We start from the raw sequence: 27,167 nt of genomic DNA, 5'->3' as shown, positions 1-27,167 counted from the left end.
GCCATTCCAACAGGAACTTTTGAAATTCCCTTGGTTCATTGAAAGTCCATCTTTTTCCCTGGAAGAAGACATTCAGTTTGGCTGCATAATTGATTCTCAGTTGCATTCTAAGCTCTTTTGACTTCCGGTATATTATATTCCAAGCCCTATGAGCTTTTAATGTAGTTGCTGCTAAGTCCTATGTGATCCTGACTGCAGCTCCACAGTATTTGAATTGTGTCCTTCTGGCTGCTTGTAATATTTTCTCTTTGACTTGGGAGTTCTGGAACTTGGCTATAATATTCCTAGGGGTTGGTTTTTTGGGATCTCTTTCTCAGTGGGGGGGGGGGGGGGATCGGTGGATTCTCTCCATTTCTATTTTGCCCTCTGCTTCTAGGATACCAGGGCAATTTTCCTGTAGTAATTCTTTGAAAATGATGTCAAGGCTCTTTTCCTAATCATGACTTTCAGGTATTCCAATAATTTTTAAATTGAATCTGTTTTCTAGATCAGTTGTTTTTTCAATGAGATGTTTCACATTTTCTTCTAATTTTTCATTTTTTTGGTTTTGAAGTATTGAGTCCTGATTTCTGGTAAATTCATCAATCTCCCTCAGTTCTATTCTTTGCTTGAAGGATTTGTTTTCCTCAGAGAGCTTTCTTATCTCTTTTTCAATCTGGCCAATTCTGCTTTTTAAAGCATTCTTCTCCTCAATAACTTTTTGAACTGTTTTATCCATTTGACCTAAGCTGGTTTTTAGCATGGTATTTTCTTCAGCATTGTTTTGGATTTCCTTGACTAAGCTGCTGACTTCATTTTCATGTTTTTCCTGCATCTCTCTCTCCTTTCTTTTCCCAGATTTTCTTCCAACTCCCTCATTTGATTTTCAAAGTCTTTTTTGAGCTCTGTCATAGCCTGAGCCCAATTTCTGTTTTTCTTGGAGTCTTTAGATGCAGGAACTTGTGCTTCTTCATCTTCAGACTGAGTGTTTTGATCCTTCTTGGGCTCATATGCAAAATATTTCTCAATGGTGTTCCTCTTTTTTCTCTGCTTGCTCATTTTCCCAGCCTTAGCCTGTTTTGGGGGTACTTCCTGAGCTTTTGGGACACTCCCACAAGGATCTCAGTGTGTGAGGCTCTGTCCTCCCTCCTGGTCTGTGAATGACCATATGTGCCCCCCTCTGCCACAGGGCTGAGGTGGGGGGGACCCTACTGTTCTATTGGGGGGGGGCTTAGACTGTGATCAGGATCTGAATGTGGTCAGAGCCCCAAAGTCCTGTTCCAGAGGTAGAGGACAGAGCTCTGCAGTCTCTCTCTCTTCACTCCCCTCCCTAAGTTCAATGGGCTCATGCCCTGGGGGTTCCTGCTTCCTGGCTCTGTCTGCTTCTCTGTTTCCTGGATCTGGACTGCCTTGGCCATGCTGCTCACTGTGTGCCCTGAGGGCTGGGCTTCACGTGCTTGCTCTGGCAGAGTTCCCCCTGCTGTTCCCCCAAGTTGTGTCTGGTGCTTCCCAGGGCATAAGTCAGGAAACTCCACCTGCTGCTGTGAGTCACAGCTCCCAGCTCCCTGGGACTGCCTCCGGGAGGCTAAAGCTCTTTTGCTCTGGCGGGCCGCCCCTCCAACCCCAGGGATCAGAGCCTTTCTGCTCTTTTCCAGATTACCTTGAGTAGGAGAACTTCCTCACTGGGTCCTTCTGTGGGTTCTGTCTCTCAAAAATTTAGTTAGAGTCCTTAGTTTCAAAGATTTATGAGAGAGCACCTAAGACACGATCTGTTCTTGTCTCCATCTTGGCTCCTCCCCCCCCAATCTCCATACCATTTCAAAAGCTACATGAAATATCTTGTACATGAAATATCTTAGCCTATTCTACCTCTCCTTTCTTTTACTCCCAGTACATTTTCTTTCTCCCATTGACTCCATTTTTACAATATATTATATCTTCAAATTAAGCTCTCTCCTATACCTCATCTCTAAAAGCTCCTTCTAACTGCGCTATCAAATGAGAAGGTTCACATGTGTATTATCAGTATCATCTTTCCATACAGGAATACATGCAGTTCATCATCATTAAGTCCCTCATAATTTACCCTTCTACTCCACTCTATGCTTCACCTGAGTCCTGTACTTGAAGATCTAACTTTCTGTTCAACTCTGGTAGCTTCAACAGGAACATCTGAAATTCCCTTGTTTCATTGAAAGTCCATCTTTTCCCTTGGAAGAGGATGTTCAGTTTTGCTGGGTAGTTGATTATCGGTTGCATTCCAAGCTCTTTTGCCTTCCAGAATATTATATTCCAAGCCCTATAAGTCCTTAACATAGATGCTGCTAAGTCCTGGGTAATCCTGACTATAACTCCATGATCTTTGAATTGTTTCCTTTTGGCTGCTTGTAATATTTTCTCTTTGACTTGGGAGTTTTGGAACTTGGCTATAATATTAATGGAGGTTATATTTTTTTGGATCTCTTTCTAGGGGAGATTGGTGAATTCTCTCAATTTCTATTTTACCCTTTGCTCCTTTGATATCAGGCCAATTTTCCTCTAGAAATTCTTTAAAAATGAGGTCAAAGCTCTTTTCCTGATCATGACTTTCAGGTAGCCCAATAATTTTTAAATTATTTTTCCTGGATCTGTTTTCCAGTGCACGTATTTTTTCTTTATTTTTATTTTTATTTTTATTAAAGATATTATTTGAGTTTTACAATTCCCCCCCCAATCTTACTTCCCTGCTTCCCTTACTTCCCTTACTTCCCCATTGGAAGTAATCTGTCAGTCTTTACTTTGTTTCCATGTTGTGCATTGATCCAAATTGAGTGTGATGAGAGAAATCATATAGTTGAGGAAGAGACAAAAAATCTAAGAGATAACAAGATCCAACAATAAGATGTCTGGTTTTTTCCCTAAATTAAAGGGAATAGTCCTTGCACTTTGTTCAAACTCCGCAGCTCCTTATCTGGATACAGATGGTACTCTCCTTTGCAGACAGCCCAAAAATGTCCCTGATTGTTGCACTGATGGAATGAGCGAATCCTTCAAGGTTGAACATCACCCCCATGTTGCTGTTAGGGTACAGTGTTTTTCTGTTCATCTCACTCAGCATCAGCTCATGCAAATACATCCAAGCTTCCCTGAAGTCCTGTCTCTCCTGGTTTCTAATAGAACAGTAGTGTTCCATGACATACATATACCACGGTTTGCTAAGCCATTCCCCAACTGAGGACCATTTGCTTGATTTCCACTTCTTTGCCACCACAAACAGGCCTGCTATAAATATTTTTGTACAAGTGATGTTTTTACCCTTTTTCATCATCTCTTCAGGGTATATACCCAGTAGTGGTATTGCTGGGTCAAAGGATATGCTCATTTTTGTTGCCCTTTGGGCGTAGTTCCAAATTTCTCTCCAGAAAGGTTGGATGAGTTCACAGCTCCACCAACAGTGTAATAGTGTCCCAGATTTCCCACAACCCTTCCAACAATGATAATTATCCTTTCTGGTCATATTGGCCAGTCTGAGAGGTGTGAGGTGGTACCTCAGAAAAACTTTAATTTGAATTTCTCTAATCATTAATGATTTAGAGCATTTTTTCATATGGCTATGGATTGCTTTGATCTCATCTGTAAATTGCCTTTTTATATCCTTTGACCATTTGTCAAATAGGGAATGGCTTTTTGTTTTAAAAATATGACTCAGTTCTCTGTATATTTTAGAAATGAATCCTTTGTCAGAATCATTAGTTGTAAAGATTGTTTCCCAATTTACTACATTTCTTTTGATCTTGGTTACAGTGGTTTTATCTGTGCAAAAGCTTTTTAATTTAGTGTAATTGAAATCATCTAGTTGATTTTTGGTGATGTTCTCCAACTCTTCCTTAGTCATAAACTGCTCCCCTTTCCATAGATCTTACAGGTAAACTAGTCCTTGATCTTCTAATTTACTTATAGTATTGTTTTTTATATCTAAATCCTGTAACCATTTGGATCTTATCTTGGTAAAGGGTGTTAGGTGTTGGTCTAATCCAAGTTTCTTCCATACTAACTTCCGATTTTCCCAGCAGTTTTTATCAAAGAGAGAGTTTCTATCCCAATAGCTGGACTCTTTGGGTTTATCAAACTTCAAATCGTCTCCTGCTTTTGCACCTAGTCTCTTCCACTGGTCCACCACACAATTTCTTAGCCAATACCAAACAGTTTTGATGACTGATGCTTTATAATATAATTTTAGATCAGATAGAGCTAAACCCCCTTCTTTTGCATTTTTTTCATTAAGTTCCTGGAAATTCTTGACTTTTTATTTCTCCTTATAAATTTACTTACAATTTTTTCTAACTCATGGAAGTAAATTTTTTGGAATTTTGATTGGTAGGGCACTAAACAGGTAGTTTAGTTTTGGTAGAATTGTCATTTTTATTATATTAGCTCTACCTATCCATGAGCAGTTGATATTTGCCTAGTTATTTAAATCTGATTTAATTTGTATGAGAAGTGTTTTATAATTGTTTTCAAAAAGTTTCTCAGTCTGTCTTGGCAAATAGACTCCCAGGTATTTTATATTGTCTGAGGTTACTTTGAATGGGTTTTCTCTTTCTAGATCTTCCTGCTGTATCTTGCTAGACATATATAGATTGAGTATTTATGAGGGTTTATTTTATAACCTACAACTCTGCTAAAATTGCTAATTGTTTCCAGTAGTTTTTTGGATGGTTTCTTGGAATTCTCTAGGTAGACCATCATGTCATCTGCAAAGGGTGAGAGTTTTGTCTCTTCCTTCCCAATTCTAATGTCTTCAATTTCTTTTTCTTCTCTAATTGCTGAAGCTAACATTTCTAATATGATATTGAATAGTAGTGGTGATAATGGGCTCCCTTGTTTCACCCCTGATCTTACTCGGAATGCCTCTAGCCTCTCTCCATTGAATATAATGCTTGATGATGGTTTCAAATAGATACCATCTAAGGAACAGTCCATTTATTCCTACACTCTCTAGTGTTTTTAGTAGGAATGGATGCTGTATTTTGTCAAAAGCTTTTTCAGCATCTATTGATATGATAATATAATTTCTGATAGGTTTGTTGTTGATATAATTGAGTATACTAACAGTTTTCCTAATATTGAACCAACCCTGCATTCCTGTGATAAATCCTACTTGATCATAATGTATTATCCTAGTGATAACTTGTTATAGTTTTGCTAAGATTTTATTTAATATTTTTGCATGTATATTCATCAGGGAGATAGGTCTATAATTTTCTTTCTCTATTTTAACTCTTCCTGGTTTAGGTAACAGCACCATATTGGTTTCATAGAAAGAGTTAGGCAAAGTTCCATCTTTCTCTATTTTTCCAAAGAATTGGAACCAATTGTTCCTTAAATGTTTGGTAGAATTCACTTGTGAATCCATCAGGCCCTGGAGATTTTTTTCTTAGGGAGTTCAATAATGGCTTGTTGAAGTTCTTTTTCTGAGATAGGGTTGTTTAGGTATTTAATCTCCTCTTCATTTAACCTGGGCAACTTATTATTTTTATAAATATTCATCCATTTTACTTAGATTATCAAATTTATTGACGTAGAGTTGGGCAAAATAATTTTAGATTATTCCTTTAATTTCCTCCTCATTGGTGGTGAGTTCACCTTTTTCATAAATGATACTAGCAATTTGGTTTTCTTCTTTCTTTTTTTTTAATCAAATTGACCAGAGGTTTATCAGTTTTATTGGTTTTTCATAATACAAACTTTTGGTTTTTATTTATTAATTCAATAGTTATTTTGCTTTTGATTTTATTGGTTTCTCCCTTAATTTTTAGAATTTCTAATTTGGTATTTAATTGGGGATTTTTGATTTGTTCTTTCTCTAATTTTTTAATTCATTGATTTCCTCTTTATCCAATTTATTCATGTAAGCATTTAAAGCTATAATATATCCCCTGAGAGCCACTTTGAATGAATCCCATAGGTTTTGGTATGTTGTTTCATTATTGTCATTATCTAGGATAAAATGGTTAATTCTTTCTATAATTTGTTTTTTGGTCCACTCATTCTTTAAAATGCGGTTATTCAGTTATCAATTTGTTCTGGGTCTATATCTCCTTGGCCCAATATTGCATATGACTTTTATTACATTGCAATCTGAGAAAGATGTATTCACTATTTCTGCCTTTCTGCAGTTGATCATTAGGTTTTTATGTCCTAGTACATGGTCAATTTTTGTATAAGTTTCATGTACTGCAGAGAAAAGGGTATATTCCTTTCTATCCCCATTCAGTTTCCTCCATAAGTCTACCATATCTAGCTTTTCTAACAATCTATTTACCTCCTTAACTTCTTTCTTGTTTGTTTTATGATTCGATTTATCTAGATCTGATAGTGGGAGGTTGAGGTCTCCCACTAGTAGAGTTTTGCTGTCTATGTCTTCCTGTAGTTCTTTCAGCTTCTCCTCTAAGAATTTGGATGCTATCCCATTGGGTGCATATATATTCAGTATTGAAATAACTTTATTATCTATGGTACTTTTTAGGAGGATAAAGTTTCTTTCCTTATCTCTTTTAATGCTATCTATCTTTTCTGCTGCTTTGTGTGAGATAAGGATTGCTACCCCTGCTTTTTTTGCTTCAGCTAAAGCAAAATATATTTTGTTCCAACCTTTTAACTTTACTCTATATGTATCTCTCTGCTTCAAATGAGTTTCTTGTAAGCAGTATATTGTAGGATTCTAGTTTTTAATCCACTCTGTTATTCACTTATGTTTTAAGGGAGAGTTCATCCCATTCACATTCAAAGTTATGATTACTAATTCTTTATTGCCCTCCATGCTATCTTCCCTCTGTTTGTATTTTCCCCCTTCCCCCCCTTTATCCATATTCCCCAGTATTTTGTTTCTGAATACCACCCCTTCAGTGTGTTTGCCTTCCTATATCACCCCCTCCCCTTTCTTTCCCCTTTCCCTTTTTCCCTTTTCCTTTCCCTTCCTTTTGTTAGTTCCTCTTTTTTCTCCCCCCCCTTCCTTTCTCCATGCCCCCTCCCCTTTTCCCCTTTTAATACTTGAAAGGTTAGATGTTTTTTAAGTTAACTAAGTATGTGTAAATTGACTTTAAGCCAAGTCTGATGAGAAGAAGGTTCAGGTGTTTCTCATCTCCTCCCTTCTTCCCCTCTATTACCATAGGTAATTTGTACCTCTTAGTGTAATGAGATTTACCCCATTCAATCCCCTCCCTCCTCCAGTCTCCTTCCTGTCCCCCTTTTTAAGGAGGTAGTGTTTTTTTAGATCATTCTATCTGAATCATAGAAAATTCTGAGTATCTGTCACTTCTAGCTAAGTACATTCTATCTAATAGAGTTAAAATTCTTGAGAGTTATTAGAGTCTTTCTCTCTAGTAAGGTTAAAAGCCAGTTACATCCCATTGGATAGCAGTCTCATGTATAGCAAATCAGTTATTTTTCAATGAAACGTTTCACATTTTCTTCTAGTTTTTCGTTCTTTTGGTGTTGAATTGTTGTGTCTTGATTTCTAGAAAAATCATCAGGTTCCTTTAACTCCATTCTTCATCTGAAGGATTTGTTTTCTTCAGAGAGCTTTCTAATCTCCTTTTCTGCTTTTTAAAGCATTCTTTTCCTCAATAACTTTCTGAACTGTTTGATCCTAAACTGGTTTTTAATGTTATTTTCTTCAGTCTCTTTTTGGATCTCCTTGACTAAGCTGTTGACTTCATTTTTATGTTTTTCCTGCATCTCTTATTTCTTTTTCCAATTTTTCTTCTACCTCCCTTACTTGATTTTCCAAAATCTTTTTTGAGCTCTGTCATAGCCTGAGACCAACTTCTACATTTCTTGGGGTCTTTAGATGCAGAAGCTTGGACTTTCTCATCTTCAGATTGTGTATTTTGGTCCTCCATGGGACCAAAGTAATTGTCTATGGTCAGGTTCCTTTTTATTCTGTTTACTTATTTCCCCAGCCTGTGCCTGGTTTTGGGGTGCTTCCTGAGCTTTTGAGTATTATTGGGACATCCCCTGCAAGGACCTCAGTATGTGAGACTCTAACTGCTCTCCTGGTCTTTTGAATGGCCACAAGCTCACCCCTCTGGGATCCCAGACTGTGACCAGGGTACGAATGTGGTTAAAGCCCCAGAGTCCTGTTCAAGGGACAGAAGACAGACCTCAGCTGTCTCCCTCCACTCCTTACCTTTCCTGGGCTGAGTGCTTAGGGAGAAACTCCTGCTCAGGAAGCTTCCTGCTCAGGAAGTAGCTCCACAAGCCTGCTTCTATTTCCTGGGATCTGGGCTGTGCTGAGGACTGGGGCCATGCTAAGGGCTGGGCCACGTTGATGAGGGCCTCGCTGGTCTGGGTTTCATGCTCACTCTGGCAGAGGTCTCCCTACTGACCTTCCAAGTTGTGCTTGGTACTCCCTGGAGTGGCAGGTCAGGAAACTGCTTCTGCTGTTAGGAGACAGCACTGCCAGGGACCCAGGCATCCTGGGGCTGTTCCCAGAAAGTTAAAGATCCTTTGCTCAGGCATGCTGCTACCCCTCCAACTCTGTGGAACAGAGCCCCCCCCAACTATTTTCCAGGTTACCTTGGGCTGGAGACTTGCCTCACTGGATCTTTCTGTGAGTTCTCAAAAATTTAGTTAGAGTCATAATTTTAAGGTTTTTGAAATATTTTGGAGAGAGCACCTAAGGGATGCTGTTCTTCTGCCACCCTCTTGGCTCTGCCTCCCCCTTTGCTCCTGTAATTCTGATAATTGGGGCAGTGGGAACCCTGTCATATTTCTATTTTTCAAAATGAAGTTAGAATGGAACAGTTGACAAACAGCCTGCCTCAGAGTCTGTAAGATTCAGGTGAAAGTTTTACTTCTCACACACATTGGCCAAGACACCCAGAACAAGTAGTCAAAATTGGTAGTGCCCCAGGCAACTCTCAATCTCTGAATTCCAGATGAGTTGATGAACTGTATTGGTACAGAGGGCCTCCTCTTCAAAAGTTCCTTAAAGCCAATTAGATCATGTATATGGTACCATCTCATGAGGTGAGCGAAAGATGAGATGCCAAGTCCTTGCTGTACTTCCTTACTGGTTGACAGGGAACCCAGATCAACAAACTTCATTTAGCTAGTACTCACCTTAGTGTTTGCAAAATGTTTCCCATAAATCTTCTCATTTCTTCTCATATTTCTGTTAGGTAAATAGTACAAGTAGGAGAGTGAAACTCAAATTCTTCATCGTAAAAATGCAGCTAATAATAACAGCTACCTCCTAGTGTAGCTGCTGGCAGAACTGAACTCAAGTAGCCGGGGATACACTAGGGTTGTTGAGATGATAAAATTAGTAATATTTGTAAGGCTCTTTGTTAAGCAGAAAGAGCTCTAGAAACACTAGCTGTCCCTATCTTTTCATCATTTTACAGATGGGAAAACTGAGGGTCAAAAGGGTTAAGAGTTTTCCTGGAGCAGCTAGGTGGCACAGTGTATAGAGCACCAGCCCTGGAGTCAGGAGGAGCTGAGTTCAAATCCAGCCTCAGACACTTAATAGTTGCCTAGTTGTGTGACCTTGGGCAAGTCACTTAACCCCATTGCCTTGCCAAAACCTAAAAGAAAAAGTTTTCCTGATATCATACGGCTGGCAAGTCCAGCTCTATCCATTGTACCTCCTCCTTAATTACGCCCTTGCTTTATCCAGAGCTTTCTGCTTCAGGGGTTATTGCTTTAACCTTTTCTGGGAGAGAGACATTGTCTTTCCTCAGTCTATACTCACAACCTGACTCTTATTGGGGTCAGGGTCTGATCTTTCTGCCCCATTCAGACCTGGATGAGTCAGATCTGGGGGAGACAGTTCTTCAGCAGCCAGAAGGCTACTAGAGTCCAGACAAAAGTTCTTAAGTTAGCAGGACTGGCATGACTGAGAAGCAGTTGGGTTCTGAACCCTGGACCATCTGCCCACTCAGTCATACTTGGAGGCTAAAGGGGATGAGGTACCCAAAGCTCTAGTAAGAAAAACTTGACTGGCTGACAGATATAAGGGAGGGTAGGGACTGTTCAGGGCTCCTTCTTTTCTTCCTGAGGTTCTTGGCTATGTTCTCCAGGGGGCCTGGGAACCTCTCTGAATTCTTTTCCCAGAAGCTCCCCAAGACTTCTTGCCTCTTGCTTTGAGGTTCTGGTCCAATCCTGGGTATGGGGAGTAGACAGGAAGAGACCTCTCCACCCTATAATTTGGATGGAAGAGAATGTCCCTCCCCCTCTCCAAACCCTCTGGTGAACTCTTTTTCTCCCTTCTTCCCACCCCCCGCCACCACACAAGGGGAGGCAATAGAGTATAAAGCATAGTGTACTGGAATCAGTAGGTATGACCTTAGACAAGTCACTTCCCCCTCCCTGAGTGAAGAAGATGATGAATATATGAGTGCAGAACCCTCCCCAATTAAGGATTTGCCAAGTACTGAGGGGAAAGGGTCTAAATAAAGGGCTCTGCTTGCCCTGCCCTCCATCCTCCCAGTCCTTCCTTCTTTGAGGACAAGAAAGATCAATAAAGATTCATAGTATCACTGAATTAGAACTAAAAGAGATGAGGTCTTTAGCACCATGGAATTAGTCTTCAACAAACACGTCCTAAGAAGCAAGAGAATGCTGTTGTCCTTGCCTACTTCCAGTCTTTCTCCTTTGACTACTCTTTCTCCTCCCTTCTTATACCCTCTTACTTCTACCCCCCCTTCCCTCTTCAAGGAACAGGGCACCAAGCAACAGTTCCAGACCGAGGTTCCATTCCCAACTTCATAGGACAGGACTCAGAGACTATTGAACCTTTCCCCCCTCTTGTACCTTGTACCAACTATCCAAGCATTTCTGGTCACCTGTGGTAGCTGAGGATATGCCTAACCCCAAAAGAGAGCAGAGAGTCACCTCTATATAGTGATCTGAATACTGCTTTGGAAAAATCACCTGTTAGACTTGATAAGAGACAGATTATGGAGTACCTTTGAAGGCTGGGCAAAAGAGTTCAGATTTTATTTTTTGAGCAATGGTGAACTGCAGAAGATTTCTGAGCAAAGAAATCATATAGTTAACTGTTGCAAATGAGGGTTTGCCTAATCTAGAGGCTAAGGAATTTGGTCTTTATTCTCTGGTGAGCTATAGAAGGGTTTTGAGGAAAGTAGTAACATGGTCTATGGAATGAATTAGGAAGATCATAAATCACTTCTTGGAGGATGGAAAGATTGAGGGAGAAAGTGAAAACAGCTGGGAGACTGAAATATTTCAGATGAGAGATCATAGGATCCTAGATTTAAATCTGGAAAGGATTTAAAATCTTTTCACTTTATAGAAGAAGAAAGGGAGCCACAGGGAGTTAATTGACTTGATGGGGTTCACACAGGTAAAGTATTTGAAGCAGGATTTTTACCCAGATTCTTGAATACAAAACCAGTGGTTTTCCTTCACTGCCTTCTTCCCATTTCCCACCCTCCAAATTCCCAACTTCTATTACCCAAGAAGGGGATGAGATCCCAATGTAGGGATCAGTTCTCTGGTCCCCTACAGTGCTGAGATGCTTCCTTATATGTCTTCACTGTGCTCAGGGATCTCTGATGCATTGAGGTTGGTCCACAACTGCATTAAGAGTGGATGGCCTTTCAAAAAAAAAGAATAGCTAGCCCAAAAAGAATTGATTTCTGGGTGCTTCTAGGGCCCCAAAGAGTAGATAGAGTGCAGGGTCTGAGTAAGGAAAACTTAGCTTCCTAAATTCAAATTTGACCTCAGACACTAGCTGAGTGACTCTGGACAAGTCACTTAATCTGGCTTTGTTTCAGTTTCTTTGTCTGTAAAATGATCTGAAGAGGGAAATAGCAAACCATTCCAGTAGTTTTGCCAGGAAACCCCAAATGGGGTCTCAAAGAGATGGAATGATTGAAAAGGACAGAACAACAAGTGGTCCTCAGGGTGGGGGAAGGGATACAGAAAATAGGAAATAATTTCTATGAGCATCAGGAGGACAGAGACATCATCTGACTTCTGACTTATTGAGCTGGGCAGAGCAGGTCAATAAATGCGTGGTAAATAAAAGGTCCCCTGGTATTTTGAAATGCTGTTAGACATTCCCTTTGTAGGCTAGACTGAAAAGATGAAGGTAAAGATATCCCAAGGGAAGATGGGAGCGGCTTTTTCCTTTTTAGGAGAGAACAATAATGATAATAACAATAAAAATAATAATAACGAATAGCTACTATTTCTATAGTGTTTTAAAGTTTGAAAAATATTTTAAATATAGAATATTTTCCAGAATGTTAGCAATGAATGCTTGATACTGCACCAAGATTTTTGGGAAATCCTCTATCTTCTCATTTGATCTTTACAGCAAACTTAGACAAATGGCGCTACTATTACATCTTATGAATAAGGAAACTGAGACCAACAGAGATTATGTGACTTGCCCATGGAAACACAACTAGAAAATGTCTGAGGCAAGGTTTGAATTCAAGTTTTCTTGTCTCCAAGTTCATACTATATAATTACCAATTAAGAATCCCACCTTGCTTGAGGGTATTGGGAGAATCAGAGACTCATAAAAACGTCAAAGCTGTTGGATAATTTTGAAAACATCTAGTCTGATCTTCCTCCCACTGTTTATGGCCTCTTTGCCAGGCATCCATCATCAACCTTTACTGGAATACCTCCAGTGATGAGGAGCTCACTAACTTTTATTGGAAAATGTTAAATGTTATTTTTCAGTCACACACTGTCATAGAAGGCAGCCTTCATTTTCCAGAAAAGAGAAAGTAACTCAGAGAAAGTAAAAGACTGTGCCCAAAGTAATAGTGAAAAATGACAAAGTGAGATGAGCATCATAACTTCCATTGGCTTAGAACTGGAAAGGGACTTAGAAGCTCTAATCCTTTCCCTAGGTTTAACAGATGAGATCGAGGCTGAGAGACAGAGCAGAGTCAGAGTCTGGACTTTAACCCCAAATCACTCCCCTTTCCCTTGCCTCAAGATAAAAGCCAAGGCTTCAAAGTGCAAAGAGACTATCCTGCCTTCCTTACTGTCTAAAGTCCCTCTCCAAGATATTTGCATTTTCCAAAAACTTTAATCCAAAGAGCTAATTTGCTAATGATTATTTCTCAGGTCCTCTGGCAAATTGTTGGGAATGGATTTCAGAGGCAGAGGTCCTCTTGACCAAATCCCTACAAGATAGATTTCACAGCACTACATAAATGACCGTCTTTAGGAAACAGCTAGGTGATTCAATGGATAGGGTACCTGGGCCTGGAGGTTGGAAGATTTTTGTTCAAATCTGACCTCAGACTCTAACTAGCTGTGAGGCTCTAGGTAAGTCACATAACTTTATCTCTTTTTTTTTTCAAGCAGCCAGAAAGAAACATTTTTTTTTTTTAGGTTTTTGCAAGGCAATGGGGTTAAGTAGCCAAGGCCACACAGCTGGGTAATTATTAAGTGTCTGAGGCCACATTTGAACTCAGGTACTCCTGACTCCAAGGCCGGTGCTCTATCCACTATGCCACCTAGCCACCCCAAGAAACAATTTTAAGAAAGATTTTATTTATTTTGAATTTTACAAACTTTTCCCCTAATCTTGCTTCCCTCCCCCACTCCCTACAGAAGGCAGTCTGTTAGTCTTTAGTTTCCATGGTATACATTGATCTAAGTTGAGTGTGATGAGAGAGAAATCTTATCCTTAAGGGAAAAAAATAAAGTATAATATATAGCAAAATTACATAACAAGATAACGTTGTGTTTTTTAAATTAAAGATAATAATAGTCTTTGGTCTTTGTTCAAACTCCACACATAACTTCTGTTTACTTCAGTTCCTTCATCCAAAAACTGAGCTGGAGAAGGAAATGGCAACCCAATGTTAGTGTCTTTGCCAAGAAAACCCCAAGAGTCAGACACAAATGAAACAACTCAACAACAAAATTCCGACCAGATTAAGCTAGTTTTGTTTCCCTCTCTTATTCTTCCTTTTCCCACTTCTGGGCTCCCTGTGTCTAGGTTAGACTTCCTCTTCGACCCTACCTGCTGAAAATCTTTAAGACCCTAGGTTACATGCCACTTCTTCCATGATGCCTTCCAGAGACTTCCTTCTCTATTTTCAACTGATAGGATTTTCTCCCTCCCTTACAACTTCTTGTGACTTTGAATATAAAGTTTTTCTTGGCCTGTATTTACCTCATTCTCCTTTTTTGTCGAACTGATTTTTAGACATAGTCTTCTCCCATTAAAAATAACAACAATCACACAATAGTAAATTCCTTGAGAGCAGGAACTTGGGTCTTTTCCCTCTCTTTCCCCCCACAGAACTGTTTTAGACTAAGTAGACAATCTGGTGAATTGAATTAAATTAAATTGGTTGATTCCATTTTGCTGATGCCTGGGCATCAAAGATAAGTGATTTTCTCAGGATCACACTGCAAAGGAGTAGGAAACAGAGTAAGGATTCATCTGTCTTTGAGGGGACATGAGTTCCCTCTTTGAGGTTGATGGTAGGGGGATACCTCTGGGACCTCAAGTCAGAAATCTGAAAAAAATAGCAGATACCTTTCTCCCCAACAGTCTCTTTCCAGCCCTCCCTGCTCCAGGAGGTGTCTCGGGGTGAGGGGGGGTGTCTGGGCCTGAGGCTTTTGTAAGTTACTAGATGTGACCTTGCCTTTCCCCCCCCCCCCCATCTCATGCAGAGCCAAAGGCACCAAGCAGGCCCACCCCCATGCTTCCTAACTCTCTGCCAACTGTTCCTCCCCACCCATTCTCCCCTCTTGGCTCTGAGTTATCTCTTCCCCACACCTTGACCCCAAAAGTCAGCTTCAAGAAGGAAGTACAATAGGTTTTGTGTCAAAGGACCTCACTAAATCCTGGCGCAACTACTTAGGACTTCCATGACCTTGAGAAAGTACTTCCCCTGCCTAGATCTCAGTTTCCTCATCTGTAAAGTCAGGGGATTGGACTTGATGAGCCCAAAATTCTTTTCTAATCCCAAGTCCTCTGATCTCATGAAATGGACAGTTGACAGGTCCCACCAGCCGTCTGGGTCCCGAGACCCTCTCAGCAGGTCTTTCGCCATCCGGGAAACCAACCCCAGGAAGCAGTGGGGTCTGTCTGACAATAGCAGGTGCTGATGTTTGCTGTTGGTGGTTCCCCTCCCTTCCTACCCTTTGAGGCTCCCCCCAGACTATGGCCACCCCTTCCTGTGAGCATCCCTGAGACCTGAGGCATCCAGCCAGCTGACCCAGATGACCACCCATGGAATCCCAGGTTTAATGGAGTGCCTTCCAGTGCCAGGTACCCGTCTCTGAGAGGAGAGCCTAAGGAGGGAGGGGGCCCTATTCTTGCTCCAAACAAGGGGGCCTGGGGATTTAAGTGGAGGGAACAGGCAGATCCTCAACTTCCTTTCTGTACTAAGGATGCACCAGTCCTCAGGGGGTGCTGTTTGTGTTGGGTAAAGGCCTGTGAGCTGTGCTGGGGGACAGGATGTCAGATGTGAACACAGATGGACATTTAGATAGGGCCTCCCCCCAGATTCCTCAAAGGGCAGGGAGCCCAGGCTGGGGGCAGGGAGGCAAGACTCCTTAGCTCCTATTTCTGGTTGCCTCTTAGACATCTCAGCACCTCCATCCTTTGGCCTTTGAGATGGTCTCAGAAGCAGCTGCTTGTTGGGTCTAGAAAAGGTCCTTCGTGGCTTAATCAGAATCCGAAGACCTGTCTTAACTCTGACCCTAACAGTGATTCACTGTGTAAATTTGGATAAACCATATCCCCTCTCTCTCTGGAGATCTCCCCTTACTTTTCAGTGATACAAAAGAAATAAGCAATTGTCAATTCCATAAGAATGTTCTTCTAACAATTAGAATTAACTAAAAGGGGGAAGAGGCCCCACTAGGAGTCAGTGGGAAGTCTCCAGCAGACCTGCAAAAATCCTTCCTCTCCTTGCATCCTTTTCCAAAGCCTAACCAAGGATTCCTGTCCCATCTGTCCTCCTCTCCATCCTGCCCAGTTCACTGAACTGAATGGAAGTAGGGGATTCCACACAATCCAGCCAACCTGTTCACCACTCAATTTATTTTATCTAATCTCAATTGGACCCTCAGAGCTACAGATTAATCCCTGGATTCTTCCCTAATTCACTCTCTTTCTCAGTCTCCACAGCAGCTGTTCGTAACCTTCTTTTTTCTCCTCAAGCCTCTTAGGCCAGCCAATCCCTCCCTGTTCCCTCTCAGTCAGAGACCTCCAGGCTCATCCTTTACCCAGAGGACCCAGACTACCTACTGGGTGGTCTCTCCTCTCTCCTCTTCTCTTCCTCCAATTCACTTTTCTTTACTACAGTCTCCTTGCTAAGACTAATACTGATTCCATCCCTTTTCCAGTTTTTCCAAAACCTTGGACCACCTATCTCCCCTTTCTTTCTGATCTTAGTCCCTACAGGGGCAGGTGGGTGAAATAGTGGAAAGAGCTCTGGACCTGGACTTAGTCCAAACCCAGTCACAGACACTGACTAGCTGTGTGGCCCTGGGTGAATCTCTTAACTGCTATTTGCCTCATTTTCCCCATATGTAAAATGGGGAACAAATGAGTAAATAATTGTAAAGTGCTTATCATAGTGCATAATACATAGAAGTTTGTAAATGTTAGTTATTATTAATTATTATTATTATTAATAATACCCTCCAGAGTTATTGTGAAGATCAAATTGGTTGTTATATAAATCAATTAGTACAGTAAGTGAATCACAGTGGGTACTTAATAAATATTTGTTCATTTCTCTCTCTGACCCTTTTATAGTAACTTTTTCTACTGCTTTTCCAACATATTTGGTTTTCTCTCCAGTCTTACAAAATAAAAATAAAAAAACCTTCTCTTGAATCTGTCATCCCTTCAAACTATGGCTCTTTTGTTATTGGCTGTTGCTGTTCAGTTGTCTGACTCTTCACTACCTCTTTTGGGGTTTTCTTGGCAATGATATAGAAGTGGTTTGCTTTTCCTTCTCCAGCTCATTTTACAGATGAGGAAACTGAGGCAAACAGGGTGAAGTGATTTGCTCAGTCATACTGTTAGTCAGTAACTGAGGCTGGATTTGAACTCAGGTCCTCCTGATTCCAGGCCTAGCACTGGGTCACCTACCTGCCCAGTTGTCTCCTTCCTTCCAGTCAAATTAACACATTTTATTAAGGATTTCTTTATATTAGATATGATCTTATATTCTGGAACACAGATAAAAAAGGAAACAATATTTTCTTTCTAGAAGTTTACATTCTATTGGAATGACTTAAGGTATATACAGATAAGTAAACAAGATTCTTAGATGGCAAATGCAATGTCACAATGGGAATATTGTGAGCAATGACACCTGAGGGATCTTGAAAGAAGTCAGAGATTCTAAAAGTCAGAAGTAAGGAGAGAATACATTCCAGACATGGGCAAAATACCTATTCAAAAGTAAGAAGGTAGATGATAAAGACCTGAGTTCAGAGAAACAGTAGAGTTCGTGAAGGGGAAAAATGTAAAAATCAAGGTTGGAACTATATTATGAAGGACTATACATTCCAAACAGATAAATGTGTTACATGTGAGTATTTTAGGTTGTAGGGAACCAATGAAGCTTTTGAGTAGAGGAGGAGTATAATCATAGCTATGCTTTAGAATAATTCCTTTGGCAGGTATGTGGAGGATGGATTAGGATAGGGAGGCAGGGAAACCATTTGGGAGATTCCTGCCATAGCCTGGGAGAGAGATGATGAAGAATTGGCTCTGTGGGTGGAGAGAAGGGACATATGTGTGAGTTTTTGCAGAAAGAAGAAATTATGAACTATTTAGAAATGGGGGGATATGGTAAGGAGAGTCAAGAACTGAGATTAACTCTGAAGGAGGAAATCTGAGTGATGTGAAGGATGGTTGTTCTGGGGGGGGCTGGGAAACAGGGAAGTTTGTAAGACAGTAAGGTGTGGGGGAGGGAAATGAGTTCTGTTTTGGACAGATTAAGTTTGAGATGGCTTTCATAGATGAATTCCTAGAAAATGTAATCTACACACTCTTGCTGCCATTTCCTCTTCTCCCCTTCTGGCTTCTGATTCCACTATTCAAATGAAGTTATTCTCTCCAAAATTAACCCTGATCTTCTTTTCCCTGACAAATCTGATGGCATTTTTTTCTGAAGCATTCTGACATTATTCCCTCCTTGGAGATAGTCTTTTCTCTCTGGATTTTAGGACCTTGATCTCTCCTGTTTCCCCCTCATATGTGAATGGTGGCTACTTCTAAGTTTTCCTTGCAGACTCATGATCTAAGAGCCAACCCCTAACTGTACCTAACTGTATCTCCAGGACCCTCTTCATATTTCTTCTTTCTCTTGATGATCATATCAATCATCCTCTCCATAAAGCTCACTCTGAGATCTGTATATCCTGCCCAAGTCTTTCTCCTGAGCAGCAGGTGAACATCACCAAGATGCATACTGGATATCTCCAACTAGGTGTTCCCTAAGCATCTCAACATGACCAAAATGAAATTCATTATCTTCTCATATGCTTCCCATTTCTGTTGTTACTATCATTCTTCTTATAGGAATTCTGTTAAGTATTTTACTTTGACCAAAGAGTGGAAAGAGTTCTTGTTTTTAGTGTCAAGGGTCCTGGATTTAAATATTGAGTCTATCATTTACTACCTATAATCTTATGTAGAGGACTGATGACTTCTAAGGTTCCATCCAGCTCCAAATCTATGAGCCCATAAATAAACCAGGGATAAGTGCAGGGGATAGGTGACCTTGTGAAGACCTGAGTTCAAATTTGACTTCAGACACTTAGCTGGGTGACCCTGGGCAGTCATTTCACTCTTTTTGCCTCAGCTATAATAATAAGCTGGGAATGAGAAGAAATGAGAAATGGCAAACCACCCCAGTATCTTTGTCAAGAAAACCCCAAAATGGGGTCACAAGGAGTCAGACTCGAATGAACATTAAAAAGAAGCCCATAATATAGGGAAAATACTCTCCTACATTGATTCAGGTAGTAATGATTCTAGGATTCCTTGGTCATCTGAATCTAAATGTAGTGCTCTCTCCATTTCTATAGTGCTGCTTCTCCCTCCTCAACTCCTGAAATTCCCCCATTTCTCCCTCTTTCAGAGGGAACATACACCTGTAACATAAGGTAATAGGCTAGGAGTGGAGGACCTGGCTTTGATTCCTGCTCCTACTATTTTTGTAAATTGGGCAAGTCACTGTCACCTCTCAGTTTTCTCCTCTGAAGAATGGGAGACTGGGACTCGATAGCTTCAAAGATGTTTGCCCGCTGGCAAAGGTTTCTGCTTCTACATACCTTTGCAGCTCCTTGAAACTAAAGTGTGCTAGCTCCACCTGGTGGCAATATGCCTAAATTGTGGGCACTAAAACAATAATGAAAAAGTCAGACTTTGACTAAAACACCCTTGGAAGGTTGATTCTGTCTGCAGAACTCAAGCTATGAAACCACAAGAAATATCATAGGAATGTGACTCATAGAATAAGTCAGGGAAGCATAGATTTAGAGCTAGATGATAACTTAAAAAAAGTTATTTAAGTCTGATCTTCTAATTTTACACAGAAGGAAAACTGAAGCCCAGAGAAATTAAGTGATTTGCCAAAGTGATGTGTACCACTGCCTGGTGCATAGTACACATTTTCAAATAATTTTACCAAGATCTGTGTAAAGATGATTTTTACATATATTTTTTAAAATTTTGAGTTCAAAATTTTTTCTCTTTCTCTTCCCTCCCTGATATGGAAAGTAGTTTGATGTGCTGTCATGCAAAACATATTTCCATATTAGTTATATTGTAGAAGAAGACGTAGACCCCCCAAAATATTTTTAAAAGTAAAAATAAAAGTATGTTCTAATCTGCATTCAGGCTTGATCAGTTCTTTCTCTGGATTTTTGCCATGAGTCCTTTGGAATTTTCTTGGACCATTGTATTGCTGAGCTGAGTTAAGTCATTCACAGTTGATCATTATAAGATATTGCTCTCTTAATATATACAATGTTCTCTTGATTCTGTCATTTCACTTTGCATCAGTTCATGTAAATTTTCCCAGGGTTTTCTAAGAACATCCTGCTTGTCATTAATAAAATCACAATAAAAAACCATTACTTGTTCAGCCATTCCCCATTGATTGGCATCCTTTTCAGTTCCAATTCTTTGCCACCAGAAAAAGATGCTACAAATATTTTTTTGCTTTATTTATTCATTTATTTTTTGTACAAATGATGTTTTTTTATACATTACTAAAATATTCCTGTTTAAGAGTAAACATAATACCCCCTCCCCTCCAAAAAATAAAGACCCACATGAGCAATAAAGTAATACAAATATTTTTTCTTACAAATAAGTTCTTTTCCTTTTTATTGAATCATCGTATGCACTTAATAAATATTTAGTGATTTGTGAATTGTCTAAGGTTAAATAAATGGTAAGGAACAGAGCTTAGAATGAAACTCAAATTTCCTTCAAATTTTTGAGCCTGGAGCTCACTCTACTACTTAAATTACAGGTGAATTTCATTCAAATTGGTATAATCAATGACTTACCCAAGGTCAGATAGATCTTCATTGACAGAAGTAGTAGTTTATGAACTCCTCTTGCAAAATTCCCATGCAAATCCCCAACAATACATTCATACACACTTTCAAGATACAGAAATAGGATCATTGCATTGACAGTGATGAGTGATCTTAGAAATCATGTCTTTCTTTTTTTAGAGGCAGAACAAGATGATGAAGTAAAGGCAAAGACTCACCTGAGCTTTCCCAAATGTCCCCACAAACAACTTCAAGATAATGCCTCAAATTGGTCAAGGGGGACTAATTTTCCAGTCCAGAAAACCTAGGAGTTTGACAGGAAAGATCTGTCTCAGTAAGGTTGTAGTCAGATCTCAGGTCCAGTACAGATTGCATAGCACCTAGGTGCCAGCAGCAGGTCTTGGAGGCAGTTCATCAGTGACAGTAACAACTTCTGGAGTTCTCACCCACAGACACAACTGGTCAGAAGGAAATTTCAGGGGACATTTTGCTGGCACTGGGTACAAGATCTCCTTACATTGCCCACACCCAATTCTAGGTTGCAATCCCAGAGTTAAGAGGATCATTAACTCACTAGTACTTTCAGTCACAGAAGTGGAGGGGTTCTGGCTACAATTGCAGATTGGGGAAGAGACCTTGTGATGACTCACAAACCAGAAGACAGGCAAGATTAGTAACTTATATCTCTTCTTATATCACAGACCTGAAAACCTACTGACCCCAAAGCTAGCTCTGAACACATTTGTAAGAAAGATCTAAAGTCTGGGACAGTATATCCTACACTCCAGAAGCAGAACACAGTTTTAACATATAGTCATAAGTCAAGAAATAGACTAGAAAATGGGCAAAAATTACAATAAAAGAATTTGATAATAGAAAATCACTATGGGGGGCAGCTAAGTGGTACAGCAGATAGAGCATCAGCTTTGGAATCACGAGGAACTGAGTTCAAATTTGGCCTCAGACACTTGATAATTGCCTAGCTTTGTGACCTCGGGCAAGTCATTTAACCCTATTGCCTTAAATAGATAAAAAAAAATTTTTTAAATGGAAAAAGTCCCACATGTTCCAAAATATTCACAACAGCTCTTTTTTGTAGCAATAAAGAACTGGAAAGTGAGGGGATACCCATCTACTGGACAATGACTGAACAAGTTGTGGTATATGATTGTTATGGAGTACTATTGTTTTATAAGAAACCATGAATGGTCAAACTCTAAATAAGCATGAAAAGAATTACAGGAACTGATGCTGAGCTATGGAAGCAGAACTAAGAGAACATTATGCACATTATCAATAACATTTTAAGCTAATCAACTTTGATGGATGCACCTCCTCTCAGCAGTTCAGAAAGCTAGGACAACCCTGATAGACCTGTGATGGACAATGCTATTCATATCCAAATGAAGAAAAACTAAACAAAATGAAACAAAACAAAAACCCCAGCAAACTACAGAATCCAAATGAGCACTATGTTCACTTTTTTTAAAGTTTCCCTTATGTTTTTCCTTCCTATCTTATGATTTTCTTTCTTTTTCCTTATCCTAATTCATCATACAGAAAATGACTAATCTGTCAATATGTTAAACACTAATATATATGTACAACATTCACCAGACTGTTTGCTGCTGAGGGAAGTAGGGTGGGAAGGGAGGGTGGAAGAAAATTATGTAATTTATAATTATGTATATGCATGTGGATTTATGTTGGAAAACTTTCATAACATGTAATTGGAAGAATAGAATAAAATCAATTGGAAAAAAATTTTAAAACTTAGAATTGTTCAAATGAAGCTAATGACTACATAAGACAAAAAATGATATAAAAAGTCAAAAGAATGAAAAAAATAAGAAAATGTGAAATAGTTCATTGGACAAAACTGGCTTGGAAAATGGATCCAGGAAAAATAACAATATTTATTGGACTACCTGAAAGCCATGATCAGAAAAAGAGCCTATACATCATATTTCAAGAAATTATTGAAGAAAATTTTGAAAGAACATACTGATCACCCCTGAAGAAACCTCAAAATAAAAATTCTCAAGAATATTTTAATAAAATTCCAGAGCTCCTAGATCAAGGAGAAACTATCGCAAGTGTTCAGAAAGAAATTGAAATATCATAGATTCATGGTCAGGATCATACAAGATTTATCACTTTCAACATTAAAGGATCAAAGGGTTTGAAATATGATATTCTGGAGGGCAAAGGAGGAAAGATTATAACCAAGAATCATGTACCCACAAAATTAGTTTATAATTCTTTAGGGGGGAAATATGTATTCATTGAAGTAGAAGACTTTCACATATTCCTGATGAAAAGACCAAAGAAAAATTGATTTTCAAATACAAGACTTAAGAGAAGTAAAAAAGATAAACATAAAAAAGAAATCATAAGGTAAAATTGTTTGCAATCCTTTAAGGGAAGATAATATTTGTAATGCCTAAGAACTTTATCATTATTAGGACAATTAGAGTATGGCATGGATGTGAGTTGACTATGATGGAATGGTTTTGGGTTTTTTTTTTGCTTTTTTGGTTTTTGCAAGGCAAATGGAGTTAAGTAGCTTGCCCAAAGCCACACAGCTAGGTAATTATTAAGTGTCTGAGGCCGGACTTGTACTCAAGGTACTCCTGACTCCAGGGCTGGTGCTCTATCCACTGCACCACCTGGCCACCCCTGATGGAATGATTTTAAATTTATTTATTTATTTTTTAGGGTTGTTTGTGTTTTTTTTTTTTTTGCAAGGCCAATGGGGTTAAGTGGCTTGCCCAAGGCCACACAGCTAGGTAATTATTATGTGTTTGAGACTGGATTTGAACCCAGGTACTCCTGACTCCAGGGCTGGTGCTTTATCCACTGCGCCACCTAGCTGCCCCTGATGGAATGATTTTAAAAAAATAAAATTAAGACTTTGCTTATCCCCTAGGTTCAGATGAGTTGTAATATCTTTGCAACTGTCCTTAATTCTCTCTCTCTATGCTCTCTTTCTCTAGGCTGCTTATTCTCCAGGATTACTCCAGTTGCAACGACCTTGCAACTGTCTTTACTTACTGTCTTAGTTTCTGCTAAATTTCCTAAAAAAACCTAGCCCAGGGGCAACTAGGTGGTGCAGTAAATAGAACCCCCAATCCTGGAGTCAGGAGAACCAGAGTTCAAATATGACCTCAGACACTTAATTACCTACCTGTCTGACCTTGGGCAAGTCACTTGACCCCACTACCTTGCAAAAAAATTTTTAAAAGGGAAAGAAACCTAGTTCATTGGGGAGAGAACCTAGAGTGTCAGAAGCAACACCTAGATCCTTGTCCCTGAACTTCCCATCCCTCCCCTGCCCAATCTAGGCCCCCACTGTGATGCCCTCAGACTGGTCCTTCAAGAAGCAGTGAAGCTTCACTGACAGATTCCAGGAAGTACAACAGATCCAGAAACAGCACCCCAATAAAATCCTGGTGAACACTGAGAGATATAAAGGGAAAAAACTGCTGCTTATCCTGGACAAGACAAAATTTCTTGTTCCTGATCACATCATCATGAGTGAATTAATGAAGATAATTTGCCAAAGATTCCAATTTCCCACTCATGCCTTCTTCATGCTGGTGAACCAGCATAGCACAGTTGAGCATCTCTACGCCCATCTCAGAGATCTATGAGCAGGAGAAGGTTGAAGATGGCCTCTTATACATGGCTTATACCCCCCAGGAGACCTTTGGCTATTGAGCAAAAAGGGGTAAGGGATGTCCTGGCCCTGGAGAGGGGGCAGCCTAGCCTCCTGCTCCAGAACTGTAAAGTTGTCTCTGCCTACCCTCTCTCTGGGTCCTTTCCCCAGGACCCAAAGCAGAAGTAGTTGGCTTAGATCAATGCTAAACTAAAAACTTTGCCCACCTAGGGCTGGAGCAGAAGAGAGGACATCTTGTGTCAGCAAGGAATTTTCATCTATCCAAATTCTATGCACATATTAAACTTTTTTTTTCAAGGAAATGGGGTTAAGTGACTTGTCCAAGGTTATACAACTAAGTAATTATTAAGTGTCTGAAGTGGGATTTGAACTCAGATCCTTCTGACTCTAGGGCTGGCACTCTATCCACTGTACCACCTATCTGTCCCTCACATATTAATCCTTGGTGCTACCCCAGATGTTAGAATCTTGGGGGCAGCCACTCTGTGTATCTGTAGGTGGAGGGTGAGAATATAGATATAAAGCTATATATGATTAGGGCTGGGGAATTGAAGGGGTGAGCATCTGTGGCCTTGGCTCTGCCTTTGTTCTGGTCTGTCTGTTTGTTTTTTTGTAGTCATCTGTCCCTCCCATCTTTATTGCATGCAGTTTGAACTCATTCCAAGCTGGCAGCCATTCCAAGGACCAAGCTTTCCCCTTTCAACCACCACCCTGTCTGCTGTTCCTTCCATGTTATGTACTTCCATGTATGTCCTGGAGTACCAGTCTATTTGAACTACTGTTACTCTATATAAATTAAGGGAAATTCAAGTCTTACCTGCCCCCACCCCTGGTCATAAAAGAAACTGAGCCCATAATTCTACTGAATTTCTTTATTTGTTTAACCATAGTAATACATGAATAAACTTTTTTGTCCTTAAAAAATAATTAAGGAAAGCAAAAACCTAAATAATAATAATAATAATTTTAAAAGAAGTGAGAAAGAGGAATGCACTGGTAGAAGGCATAAATTATTTCACATAAAGGTGACATTAAAGGAAGAATACTTACAATGGAGAGGAAGACGGGAGTGGGGTGGACAATACTTGAACAATTTTACTTTCATAAGAATTGGTTCAAAGAAAACATACAACTCTTTGGGTAGAGACATCTGTGTTATAGAAGACAGGGAAGATTGAGGAAGAATGTGGTCAAAAGCAAAACCAGCTTTTGAAGAGGTATAAGGTAAAAGGAGAGAAAAGGATAAATAAGGGGAAATACACAATAAGTCATAAATGTAAATATGAATGGGATGAACATACCCATAAAATGGAAACAGAATGCATTAAAAGTCACAATCTGACAATATGTTGTTCACAAGAAATACCCTGGAACCAAAGAGAGACACACAAAGTAAAGGTAAGGAGCTGGAGTAGAATCTATTACGTTTCAGTTGAAGTAAAAAATAAAAGCAGAAATAGCAATCATGATGTCAGAGAGAACTGAATCAAAAGGATGTGTATGTATATTTGTCCCTCATTCTCAAAGAAGACCAATATATCAGAGATGTGGTGCCATGACATGCACATGAATTGGATTTGAATGAGGGTGGGTTGTGCAGAGTTACCAACCTCACTGTGTTCTCCAGAGTCATCTGAGTCCAGTGACCATATATGAATCAGGATGACTGGAAATATCCCTGGATGTGAGGCAATTATGATGCCCAAGGTCACACAGCTAGTGTTAAAGTATTGGAAGTCAAATTTGAAGTACTTCCTGACTCCTGTACTCCATCACCTAGCTGCCCACTAAAAAAAAATAGATCTAATAAAAGAGGTAAGCAGGGAAAATACAGTTTGCTCAAAGATACCATAGACAATGAAGGAATATTACTATTAAATATATATGTCACAAATACTATCACATGCAAATTTTTTAAATTTTAATTTAAAAACTATTTCCATATTAATAATGTTGTGAAAGAAAAGATAGAACAAAAGGAAAAGACATGGAAAAAATCAAAGTGAAATAATATATTTCAATCTGCATTCAGATTTCATCAGTTCTTTCTCCAGCTGAGGATAGCAATTTCCATCATGACTCCTTTGAAATTGTCTTAGAGTATTGTATTTCTGAGAGTACCTAAGTTATTCAAAGTTGATCACAGAACAATGTTGTTATTAGTTTGTACAATGTTCTCCACACTTCATTCAGTGTCAGTTCATGTGAATCTTTCCAGTTTTTTTAAATATGCCTGCTCATCATTTCTTTTTTTGTCATTTTTATATAAGTATTTTGTTTTCCAATTATATACAATCGCAGTTTCTATCAATCATTTTTTTTTGCAAGGAGCTCGTCATTTCTTATAGCACAATAGTACTCCATTACATTCATATTCCACAAATTGTTCAATTATTCACCAATTGATGGGCATCCCCTCCATTTCTAATTCTTTGTCAGCATAAAAAGAGCTACTATAAATATTTTTGTACATATAGGTCTTCTCCCCTTTGATATGATCTCTTTAGGATACCTAATAGTGGCATTGCAGAATCAAAGGATATGCACAATATTATAGCACTTTGGGCATAGTTTCAAATTGCTTTTCAAAATGGTTGGATCAGTTCACAACTTCACCAATGGTGCATTAGTATCCCAATTTTCCTACATCCTCTCCATCGTTTATCATTTCTTTTTTTCCTGTCATGTTAGTCAATCTGACAGGTGTGAGGTGTTTGTAATTATAGATAGCTTTGATTTCTTCATTTGAAAACTACTTGTTCATATCCTTTAGCCATTTTTCAATTGAGGAATCATTCAGATTATTAAAGAAAAAAGTTAAATAAGTCACAGGAGGAGATAGACAGCAAAACTATAGTAGTGGGGGGGGGGGGGCCACAACTTTCCCTTCTGAGAACTAGATAAATCTAAATAAGAAATAAACAAGAAGTTAAGAGAATGAAGAGAATTTTAGGAAACTTAGATATGCTAGAATTCTGGA

The 27,167-nt window shown here is 39.3% G+C and overlaps 1 pseudogene; it reads left to right on the top strand.

Moving 5' to 3' along the window:
- The first annotated feature begins 23,864 nt into the window (after window positions 1-23,864).
- On the top strand, window positions 23,865-24,228 carry LOC141490840 (microtubule-associated protein 1 light chain 3 alpha pseudogene; annotated as a pseudogene).
- The last annotated feature ends 2,939 nt before the right edge of the window (window positions 24,229-27,167 follow it).

The sequence above is a fragment of the Macrotis lagotis genome, chromosome 1 (genome assembly GCF_037893015.1).
Source record: "Macrotis lagotis isolate mMagLag1 chromosome 1, bilby.v1.9.chrom.fasta, whole genome shotgun sequence".
In the NCBI taxonomy this organism is placed as follows: domain Eukaryota; kingdom Metazoa; phylum Chordata; class Mammalia; order Peramelemorphia; family Peramelidae; genus Macrotis; species Macrotis lagotis.
Note: the sequence above shows the minus strand (reverse complement) of the source record. Positions and strands in the feature narration are given on the sequence as shown.